Raw genomic sequence first — 11835 nt, 5'->3', positions numbered from 1 at the left:
GAGTGGGTTGCCATTTCCTTCTCCAGGGGATCTTCCCAACCCAGGGATCAAACCCGGCTCTCCTGTATCACAGGCAGACACTTTACCGTCCTTTGGCACACTAGTTAAGATTAATTTCCAGTTCTTCGTGGTGAAATTATTGGAGACTCAGAACTCTCTAAATTTAAAAAAATTGTATTGTTGATGAATGTGGAAGTTCAGTGTTGAATGTCCATAGAACCATTTCCTTTTCCTTCTGGGCACACAGTTATATATTTACAGCTTAGTGTGCAGACAGATAGGGCCATGTGATTATTTCTAGCCATTAGAATATGGGTAGAGATGATGTAGACCATTCCCAGATGTGGCCCATTAAACCTCCCAAGAGCTCCTCCATACTCTCTTTCCTTCCTCTCTACGGCCCTGAAGCCTGCATGTTGGAAATGACGGACATACAAGGTGGGAAGCACCAATACTTCCAAATGACTAGGTGGAGCAAGGGCTTCCCTCGTAGCTCAGCTGGTAAAGAATCTGCCTGCAATGCAGGAGATCCCAGCTCAATTCCTGGGTCAGGAAGATCCCCTGGAGAAAGGATAGGCCACCCACTTAGTATTCTTGAGCTTCCCTGGTGGCTCAAGATGGTAAAATATCTGCCTGTAATGTAGGAGACCTGGGTTCGATCCTGGGGTTGGGAAGATCCCCTGGAGGAGGGCATGGCAACCCACTTCAGGATTCTTGCCTGGAGAATCCCCATGGACAGAGGAGCCTGATAGCCTACAGTTCACAGGGTAACAAAGAGTAGGACATGACAAAGCACAGAACAGGTGGAGAAACCCCCATCACCCCATATTCTGACACTAATTGGTTTACATGTTCAGTTCAGTTGCTCAGTTGTGTCCGACTCTTTGCGACCCCATGGACTGCAGCACACCAGTTTTCCCTGTCCATCATCAATTTCCAGAGCTTGCTCAAACTCAAGTCCATTGGGCCCTTGATGCCATCCAACCATCTTGTCCTCTGTTGTCCCCTTTTCCTCCTGCCTTCAACCTTTGCCTGCCTCAGGGTCTTTTCAAATGAGTCAGCTCTTCACGTCAGGTGGCCAAAGTATTGGAGCTTCAGCCCCAACATTAGTCCTTCCAATGAATATTCTAGACTGATTTCCTTTAGGATGGACTGGTTGAAAATAAACTCGTATTATTTGAAGACCCTTATTTTGAGACTAATCTCAAAACAATAACTCTAAGCTGTCCAGTGCAATACCCACCAGCCAAATATGACTATTTAAATTCTTTTTTCAAATATAACTATTTAAATTTAAGTTTTAATTATTATGGCTATTGTGCAATTGAGATGTGACTAGTATCAGACTTTATTTTTTGGGGCTCCAAAATCACCGCAGATGGTGACTGCAGCCATGAAATTAAAAGACACTTACTCCTTGGAAGAAAAGGTATGACCAACCTAGATAGCATATTCAAAAGCAGAGACATTACTTTGCCGACTAAGGTCCATCTAGTCAAGGCTATGGTTTTTCCAGTAGTCATGTATGGATGTGAGAGTTGGACTGTGAAGAAGGCTGAGCACCGAAGAATTGATGCTTTTGAACTGTGGTGTTGGAGAAGACTCTTGAGAGTCCCTTGGACTGCAAGGAGATCCAACCAGTCCATTCTGAAGGAGATCAGCCCTGGGATTTCTTTGGAAGGAATGATGCTAAAGCTGAAACTCCAGTACTTTGGCCACCTCATGCGAAGAGTTGACGCATTGGAAAAGACTATGATGCTGGGAGGGATTGAGGGCAGGAGGAGAAGGGGACGACCAAGGATGAGATGGCTGGATGGCATCACGGACTCGATGGACGTGAGTCTGAGTGAACTCCGGGAGTTGGTGATGGACAGGGAGGCCTGGCGTGCTGCGATTCATGGGGATGCAAAGAGTCAGACATGACTGGGCTCTCCCCAGTGTCTACTGAACTGAACTGAACTGAGTATAACTGAGAAGCTGATTTTAATTTTATTTGACTTTTAATAAATTTAAAGAGCCACCTGTGGCTAGTGGCTACCATATTGGACATTGTAGGTACAGAATATGTCCATCTTCACAGAAAATTCTGTTGGATAGGGCTGCTCTAATTAATAAAGTAAACTTATCGAGAAAACTTATTTTTAAAATAAACTCCCCTCCCAGCCAAAACAAAAACAAACAGAAAACCTCTCTACCTCTTGAATAGCTAATTTCCCTCTGTCTAAAAGAAGACTTGGGGAATTCCCTAGTGGTCCCTATGATTAGGACTGTGACTCTTATTGCCAAGGGTCTGGGTTTAATCCCTGGTTGGGGAACTAAAATCCCAGAAAAAGTAGACTTGAAACACTTCTTTCTTGCATGGTTACCTCTACCTGCCATTGCAGGGACAAGCTTCCCGTCCTGCTCCTTCCTGCCTTTGCCTCACTTGAGTTCAATTAATTAGGATGAACCAGTGAACTTGAACTCCTTGCAGTCTGACTTTCTTCCCCACTGCTTGCCTGTAATCATGGTGTGCTTGGCAAGAGGTCCAGCCACATCTCTCTCCCCAGTGTCTACTAAATAGTTCTCTCTGGATCCACCTTTCTCCTAAGCTCGTTTTCACTCTTTAGCAACTCAAGGTCACCACACGTTTCAGCAACATCTCACCAGACAGACCAGGTCACCTCTGAACTATTTATGCCGAACCTGAGATCAGTCATGTTACCACTGCTGTCCCATCAAAATAACCGCAGGCTTTTTCATGTGACAGAAGGCATTCCTATCTAGGCAGATATTGAAGGTAACATGAATCTTTGTGCTCAAGCTCAGAATTAAAGAAAAATAAATTCATTAGGAGGCAGTCCCAGTACTGAGCAGAAGGGCTCTAACCATGAGCTAATTTGTATTCAAGTCAAAGTCCTGTGAGAGAACTCTCTGCCAGCTTGCTAAAACTGAGCAGAAGAATTTGGAGACAGTCCAGAGGAGAGCCTCAGAAACAGCCAAAGCATGACAAGAATAATTGCAGTCCTATTAGAAAGAGGCCATCTATATCAGGCTTTTACTGAGTACCATGTGGAATGTTACAAGGCAAAGCATGGGGGACAGCTGCTGTGGATCCTAACAAGAGACGGCAGAAGAAATGAGAACAGGTGGGAGATCAAGAATTAAGTTTGAGTTAGGGGGAAAGTCAGGGCGGTTAAAGATAGGCTTACCTTCATCTCAGCTGAGGAGGGGGCAACCTCCCCCCACAGGTAGCACAGGGCTCCTGCCTACCCACATTCCCGGGGAGCCATCTGACAGGGTTAAACTTGCAGTTAACTATGTAACTTGAAGTTTGCTGCAAGAAGCTTCTAAATATGTGGTGCCAAGTGAAAGTTGCTCAATCATGTACAACTCTTTCTGACCCCATTGGCTAGACAGTTGCTCTGTCATGTCCGACTCTGCGAATCCATACAGTCCATAGAATTCTCTAGGCTAGAATACTGGAGTGGGTAACCTTTCCCTTCTCCAGGGGATCCTCCCAACCCTGGGATCAAATTGCATTGCAGGCGGATTCTTTACCAGCTGAGCCACAAAGGAAGCCCAGAATATGTAGATAGTTCTAAAACCATGGTAAAAATGGAAAGTAAAAAACAAAAGTTATAAGCCAGCACAGAAGTGTGATTATCTGGAACAACCTAGCAATTTAATTTCCTTGAAAAATGCAACCAGCGTTCAGACTGCAGTAACCAAGGCAGATTAACTAGGTTGATGGCAGGTGTAATTAAGTGATTGGAAACTGCAGGCATGAATATAAATCTAAACATGACTGACAATTTGAAACATAATAAATGTTCTAATATGACAGAGAGGAGTCCACAGGCTAAGCCAGCACACCAAGGGCCTCACAAATTGTACCAGAACCTGGCCTTAGTCCTATTTTGCTTCTGGCATAAGATGAGAAGGGCCTTGTTGGTTCAAGTGTTCCATGGACAGAGCAAGACAAACTGTCAGAGAGTTGGTGTAATGTTTTAAAACCACCACTGTCACTGACTGCACTTTCTCAAGTAAGTTTGTGGATATTAAAAATATTGATATATAAATGCAATGGTTTCCAATTTCTTTTTTTTTAACTTGGTTTTTTTGCCTTTTTTTTTCTTTTTCAAGTCCAGTTTCCCTGAATGAACACAAATATATAGATACATATATCCTTTTCCTAGGTTTGATTCCTCCCCCAAGAATAAAATAGAATATTTACAAAACAAAACCCCGAAAACCTCTTAAAAACCCTGTAGAGTTTGAATTTCACTATTTCTTTTAAAAAAACAACAACAAAGTTCTCGAAAGCAACAACAACAAAAAAATTCAACTGATCTTGGCTCAGGGGTTTCATTCAACACAAGGAGCTAGGTGTGATGAGTGTGTGGCAAATGGACCAAAAAAAAAAAAAAGGCAAAGAAAAAAAACAGATAAAAATGAAAAAACACAGTGCAGGGATGTACGAGGTAAACAGGATTGACCTGTTGAAACCAGATACCAGTCCACGTGGGTCCACCAGGGCTGCAGGCCCTAGTAGACATTTGCCTCTCTCATTTCTAATTTCCTTTGATACTCTCACAATTCATCTCTGAATGTCCGAAACGTGAGTAATTCAAGTGTTCCTTGGTTTTCCCATTTTATTAAATTTTCTTTATGTATATGTATATATATTTTTCTTTTCCTTTTGGTGTTAAGCTGTCGCTCCTCTGTGGATACCTCCCCTCCCCACCCGTATTTTCCACCATCCCAGCCCCTGCTTGGCCCACCTGGACCCCCCTGCCCCATCTGGCAGGTTCCCAGGGTGGGGAGTATTTGAGGCAGATGTGGGGGGTGCAGACATCCCTGCCGGCCCTGCCTGGCTGCCTGCACTGCTGCTGCTGCTGCTGCTGCTGTTGGTCCCGTTGTTTCCTCCCCGGCTGCCACCGCCTCCACCTCTGCTGGAGCGGAGCATGGCGTGGAGGCCGGCGGCCAGGCGAACAGCACTCCTGTGTACATGGTTCCGTTCATCTCTACTGACATGCCAATACTCTTGCTGCCGTTGATGCTGGTCAGGTTCACAGCCGAGTCCTGGCGGCTCTCAGAGGCTTGGCTGTTGATCCGGATGCTCATGGGCAGCTGTGCCGTCACGGCCAGGAAGTTGTGCTGAAGTGCCCGCTGCATCAGCCGCTGCTGCTCCTCTGCCACCAGGGCCGTTTTCTTCTCGGGAGGCTCCCCATACTCCAGTTTCTCCCGGAGCCGCTCCAGGGCAGCTGCCTGTGCTGCTACGCCCGCCTGGGCTGCTGCTACCTGGGCCGCCACCACTGGGTGACCAGGGAGACTGGAAGGCGGCCGGGGACTGTGATGGGGATGGCCACATCCTCCTCTTTCTTGACCTTGGGGGCTGGGGTGATGGAGCTGCTGTTGATGCTGGTGGCCAGGCCCAGGGAGGACACAGGCAGCTTGGGCGAGGACAGCATGCTGTGGGCCCTGGCCGGCGAGCAGGCAAAGAGGGAGCCCCCAAAGCTCTGGTGCCAGCCCTCCCTCCAATTGCTGTCGATGGCTGCCTGGAGCTTGTTGGGGTTGCTGAGGCCGTGCTTCTCACACTCCTAGGGGTACAGGTACTTCACATACTGGGTGCGCAGCGTGAAGGCAGCACTGGTGATGGACATGGGCAGGTTCAGTCCCTTGGTGATCTCCCACCACGGCTTCTTGTTGATGACCTCCACCAGGCCTCCCTTCTCCGTCACTAGCACATACAACATGAACAGGTTGAGCACCTGCTTTCCACGATGGGGATGCGGTTCACAGGTGTCCCTCGCTTCTGCATGAAACTGAACAAGTCATCCAGGAACTCCTTCCCCTTGGGGTCTGCGTCCAGTTCATACAGCTGCTTGACCTGCTCCTCATACGTCCAGTCCCAGTGGTCTGGTGGCTGCAGCTGAGGTGCAGGATGGGCAACCCCTCCGGGGACAGCTGGGCCGGTCCCCGGGCGCTCCTGGCCACCCAGTGCTGGGGTCCACTGTCACAGCAGAAGGCCTGGTGTGGCTGAGCCTTGCGGGGGAACAGGGCTGCGGCGCCCAGGCTGGTGACGCGCGGTGGCCCAAGCCCCTCCTCGTCCTCATAGACCTCATCCTCGTCCTCTTTGTCGAGGGGGCTGGGGTGGGTAGGGTGGCTCATTCATGTGTGTACAGAAACCTACTGCCCCAGCCTCACCACACAGGGCCCACTCGGGGGGCACATACCCCATGCCTGGCCTCTGGCCCGGGCCGCGAGCTGCGCACTGCTGGCTCCTGACCACTGCCGGGTTTGTGCGTGCTTTCCAGTTTCAGTAAAATGCTGTTATTTCCATAAGATGTTTCTTTTCAGTTTGTAATACTTTCTAAATACAACAAAAATTCTTATAGCTTCCATCTTTACAAGCTGTTCAATGTTCTGCATAGTATTTGTGGACATATGAAAAAATCATTTTTGTGGTTGCCCATTGAAATGTATACCATGTTTCAAAAGTTGGATCAATATCCTAGAAACAAAGTATTATGTAATTCATGTAAAATTATCCAGTGAAAGTTTAACATTTCTATAGAAATGAAGAGTAGTGCATAAAAATAAAAGCAGAAGGAACATATCTTTTCAGTATTATGAGGTTAAAAATACCTTAACATATAGAAAACTAGTGTAATTTGGGAGACAGATATGGAAGGGGTATTGTTTCTTCTTTTTTTTTTTGTTTCTTTGAAAAAAGACTATAATGGTTTTTATTCTGTGTTCATCTGATGTTAGGTTTAAATTGCCCAAGGAAGTTGAATAATATTGATTATTACTGCTTAGGTTCTATATTTCATATGAGAATTATCCTTGCATAAGAAAGATAGTTTAAGGGAAAGACCGTGGCAAACCACTTCATCCATAAGAGAGATTATGTTTTGTTCACTTGTATTTTGTTTGCTGAACAACATATTGGTTACGGAGACTCACAGCATACTTATCACAAATGAGGATTAAGTTGTTTCCATGACTTTCTAATTTTTGACCCATTTCCAGTTCAGTTCAGTGATTCAGTCACATCTGATACTTTGCAACCCCATGGACTGCAGCACGCCAGGCCTCCTGTCCATCACCAACTCCCGGAGTTTACTCAAACTCATGTCCATTGAGTCGGTGATGTCATGCAACCATCTCATCCTCTGTCGTGCCCTTCTCCTCCTGCCTTCAATCTTTTCACGCATCACGGTCTTTTCTGAGTCAGTTCTTCATATCAGGTAGCCAAAATGTTGGCGTTTCAGCTTCAGCATCAGTCTTCCAATGAATATTCAGGACTGGTCTCCTTTAGGATGGACTGGTTGGATCTCCTTGCAGTCCAAAGGACTCTCAAGAGTGCCGGCGACGGAATGAAACACCAACACTGCAGAGTGGTTTAAATCTTTATATTTTAACACTTGCTTCTTACAGCTGCTTTATTTTTTATATCCCTTGCACAACAACCTACAGGGCAAGCTGCCAAGCACTACGATTCAGAGACTATACAGTGCGCAGGCGCAGGGCGAGATAACCTTTTCCTTGGCTTATTTACTGCAGCTAAGACTTTGTTTTGGGGAACTTCCTTATCAACTTAGAATCCGTTTTGTCCCAGGGTCTGTTCCTTTTGGGGAATCAGAGAAACATCCTTGTGTGCAAGCAATGTTCTTTTCCCATGGGAACAAACAGGATTCTTAGCTGAACATCTCGTTTGCAAGAATGTTCAGCCCTGGTTGAGAGTCTCGTTTGCAAGCACTTCTCAACCTTCTTTAAACCTAGTTCCCTACATCTCCCCCTTTCTTTTCTTGTAGATGCTGAATAAGCGCTTGAATACGCAAAGCTTCTTCTTTCAATTGTTTCCCTTTTCGCCAGCGCCGGGGGTAGACTATAAAAGCAATAAAACATAAAGCAACAATTAACAAAGTATTCACAAAGGATGTTGTTAACAATGTAGATACATGCCCTAAAGGATTAAGGTTATCTAATCCTTCTTGAAGACTTTTCAGTATATCAGAACCAAGAATATCAGGCAGCGTCTTACTAAAAGTTGACAATATAGTTTGTTTCAATTCCATAATTTCAACAGTTAAATTCTGGTGTCCCACTAAAGACCTTTTCACCCTTTCCCAACCCTCACTCATATTAAAGGGAACAGGGGTTACACATAGGTGAGATGAGTTCCAATCACATTTTAACACACTCTTTGTAGCTAACACAGTCACTTGATCTCCTAACCAGGAAACTGTGTGTTGTAAATTCAATACATCAGTAGCCAAGTGAGCGTCCAAATCATGCTGTTGTTGCCACAATAAATGAGCATCTTTATGCCACTCCCTGACAAAATCAGCAGTCTGTATGCCTTGACGCAAAGCAAGACCTGCTACAGTTGCTGTTGCTGTTACTGAAGCCACGGCGGGAATTGATGCGATGACGATGCCAAGCATTCTTCGGGATCGATGGAGAAGAGTTTGCACAGCGTTCACAAGAGCAGCGACAGCAAAAGAGCCCGACCACGGCCGAGTGAGATTCGCAGGCAACCAGAGCCCAGCCCGTGCTTTCACAGTGACCGAAGAGTGATTACTGGAATGGACCATCTTGTTTTTACCATTTTCCCACCAGGAACGATTTATACATTGAGTCAAGTTACAATCAGAAATTCATAACTAGACGAGGGTGATGATCCCTGCAATGTTTTCTCAGCTTCTTGAGTCAGTTTCTTCAACTGTCTCCATGTCGGTGGACTTGCCTCTCTTGTTGCAAAGGTGAAAGTCCTCTGCATTGACAGTTCCTGAAACTGGCGCACGATTGGGTCGCTCATTCTGCAACTTCACCAATCTCAGTGGAACCCAGATCCTGGAATTATTCACAGAAATAAAAGCATACCCTCGCCCCAAGAAGTGAAGTACTGCTGGAACCCATCCCTTTATCTCATCCTTATACCATACCTGGGAATGTTCAAAGCTTTTTGTCTTCTTTTCTGAATTGCCAAAATGCTGTTCTGCTGGAGTAATCTTACTTTTTCCCCAGATATTCAAAAAGTTAAGAGTTAATAGTGTTTTATTTAATACATCCCTTGGTGATATCACACCTTTTTTTCTCTTTTTTATTTTTTCAATGTATTCTCGAAGAGTCCGATTAGCTCTTTCAATTATAGCTTGTCCTTGACTATTATAAGGAATACCAAAAGTGTGCTTAATATGATATTGTTCTAAAAATTGAGATAATTTAGAGGATTGATATGCGGGAGCGTTATCAGTTTTTAATTCTATAGGTATGCCCATAATAGCAAAACAAAATAATAAATGAGTAATAACAGAATCTGCCTTTTCTGAACTTAAAGCTGTAGTCCATTGAAAATGAGAATAAGTATCTATAGTATGATGAACATATTTCTGTTTACTGAATGAAGAAATAAAAACAACATCCATTTGCCAGATTTGGTTAGATTGTAGTCCTCTGGGATTTACTCCAGGAGGGGCAAAGGGCAAAATAAATGCGGCACATATGGAACAAGAACGAACAATGCGTTGAGCTTGTTTTCGTGTTAACGAATAAGTTTTTTGTAACCCTTTAGAATTAGTATGATGTAAGCAATGTTCTTGTGTTGCAGACTGTAAAGGATAAAGTAAGGCATCTATATTTGCATTTCCTTGAGATAATGGTCCGGGGAGAGAAGAATGAGCTCGAATATGAGTAAAAAAGACAGGGTTAGTTCGCCTAATTAATAATTGTTGAACCTGAAAAAATAATTTATCAATATTAGTTTTTAAAGTTACCGGTAGAGTGGCTTCAGGAAGATAAATACATGAAAAGACTGCATATTTAGAATCAGAAACAATATTAATAGGAATATCAAAAAAATCCTGTAATGCCAAACAAATGGCCCAAAGTTCAGCAGGCTGCACAGAAGAAAAGGAATGTGGAACAACTTTAGAAGTAGTATCAGTCCAATAGCCAGCAGTATTTTTATTGGCATCTGTAAAAATAGTTTTTCCTTCAACTGGACTATTAGATATAGGAGATTTACAAACCATTGATGTATGTCGAAGAAAATCTATCATTTTAGATTGAGGATATTGATTAGAAAAAGTCCCTGAATAAGATGCAAGAGCTATCTGCCAATTTTCATTAAACTGTAAGCAATTAGAAATTTGGGTGGAAGTAAGTTGAGTAATAATTGTTTGAGGGTCACTTCCAATTAACTGAGTAATACGGCCTCGACCTTTCAAAATAAGGAAAGCAATTCTATCCGTATAAGTAGTAAGCTTTTTTGTATAGTTATTGGGTAAAAATACCCACTCAATCAACCCTGCAGATCGAGCAATAACTCCAGTAGGAGAATAGGGAGTATGGAACACTATGAAATATATAGGTTGATCCTGTTGTAGATAAGTAAGAAACCCTTCATTCAACCGTTGCTCTACAAAGTGTAATTCCTCTTTTACTTGAGAAGTAAGAGATCGAGGACTGTTAAGAGCAGTATCACCCTCTAAAGTAGAAAATAAATGACGCAATTGATGTGTAGGAATCCCTAACATGGGACGTAACCAGTTAATATCACCCAAAAGCTTCTGAAAATCATTAAGAGTTTTCAAATTATCTCATCTAATTTGGACTTTTTGAGGTTTTATTCTTTGTCGTTCCAAAATAGCACCTAAATATGAAATAGGAAATTCAGTTTGAATTTTTTCAGGAGCAATTTGAAGATTAAAATCACTTAAAGCTTTCTTTACATGAATAAAAAATGTATCTCGTTCCTCTTTACTAGGAGCTGCCAATAGAAGATCATCCATATAATGATAGAGAAGACAATTAGAAAATTGTTGTCTCACAGTAATAAGAGCACGATCAACAAACTCCTGACAAAGTGTAGGGCTATTAATCATTCCTTGAGGCAACACTGTCCATTGATAACGTTTTACGGGCTGCCCATGATTATACACTGGAATAGTAAAAGCAAATTTATTTCTATCTTTTATTTGCAAAGGAATATTAAAAAAACAATCCTTCAAATCTAAAACCATCAAAGGCCAATCCTGTGGAATCAAAGCAGGAGAAGGGAGACCTAATTGCAAAGCTCCCATAGGTTCTATACATTTGTTAACTTCTCTTAAATCAGTCAACATTCTCCATTTATCAGATTTTTTCTTAATGACAAAAACAGGAGAATTCCAAGGAGACGTAGAAGGTTCAATATGGCCAGATTGAAGCTGTTCTTCTACTAATTGTTCTAAAGCCTCGAGCTTCACTTTTGGAAGCGGCCACTGCTCAACCCATTTAGGGACATCAGTTAACCATTTCAATGGGGGAGCTCGAGGAATCTGAGCAGTGGCTACAAGTTTTCCGACGAGATGGTGAGCGTTGTTCCTAAAGAAAATAAAAGATCTCTTCCCCAGATATTAATAGGTATATTAACAATGTAAAAAGAAATAGATACTTTTTTTTCCATTAGACAATTGGCATGACAAAGGTTGAGTGCTTCTCCACACATCTGCTATTGATCCTAAGCCTGTTAAAACAAGAGGAATTTTTTCTTTTTTCCAGTCATTAGGCCACAGCTGGAGAGAAATAACCGAAACATCTGCTCCTGTATCCACTAATCCTTCAAACTGTTTACCTTCAATAATCAGTGACATTAAAGGACGAGAGTCATTAATAAGCATTTCGCAAAATATACTTTTTCCCGTACTTTCAAAACCATTGACTTTTTTTTCTTTCACCTCAGCCTTGTCGGCAGCTACCAGAAATAGGGATGCGTAAGGTGGTGCAGAAGGGTTAACAGCCTTGGAAGTTTGTTTTTTATTTATTTATTTTTTTATTTAATATAACCTTTTAAAAGGCAGC

The 11835-nt window shown here is 43.1% G+C and overlaps 1 pseudogene; it reads right to left on the bottom strand.

Moving 5' to 3' along the window:
- On the bottom strand, positions 4116-7107 carry LOC102177023 (annotated as a pseudogene).

This window comes from Capra hircus, chromosome 3 (assembly GCF_001704415.2).
Source record: "Capra hircus breed San Clemente chromosome 3, ASM170441v1, whole genome shotgun sequence".
Taxonomy (NCBI): Eukaryota; Metazoa; Chordata; class Mammalia; order Artiodactyla; family Bovidae; genus Capra; species Capra hircus.
Note: the sequence above shows the minus strand (reverse complement) of the source record. Positions and strands in the feature narration are given on the sequence as shown.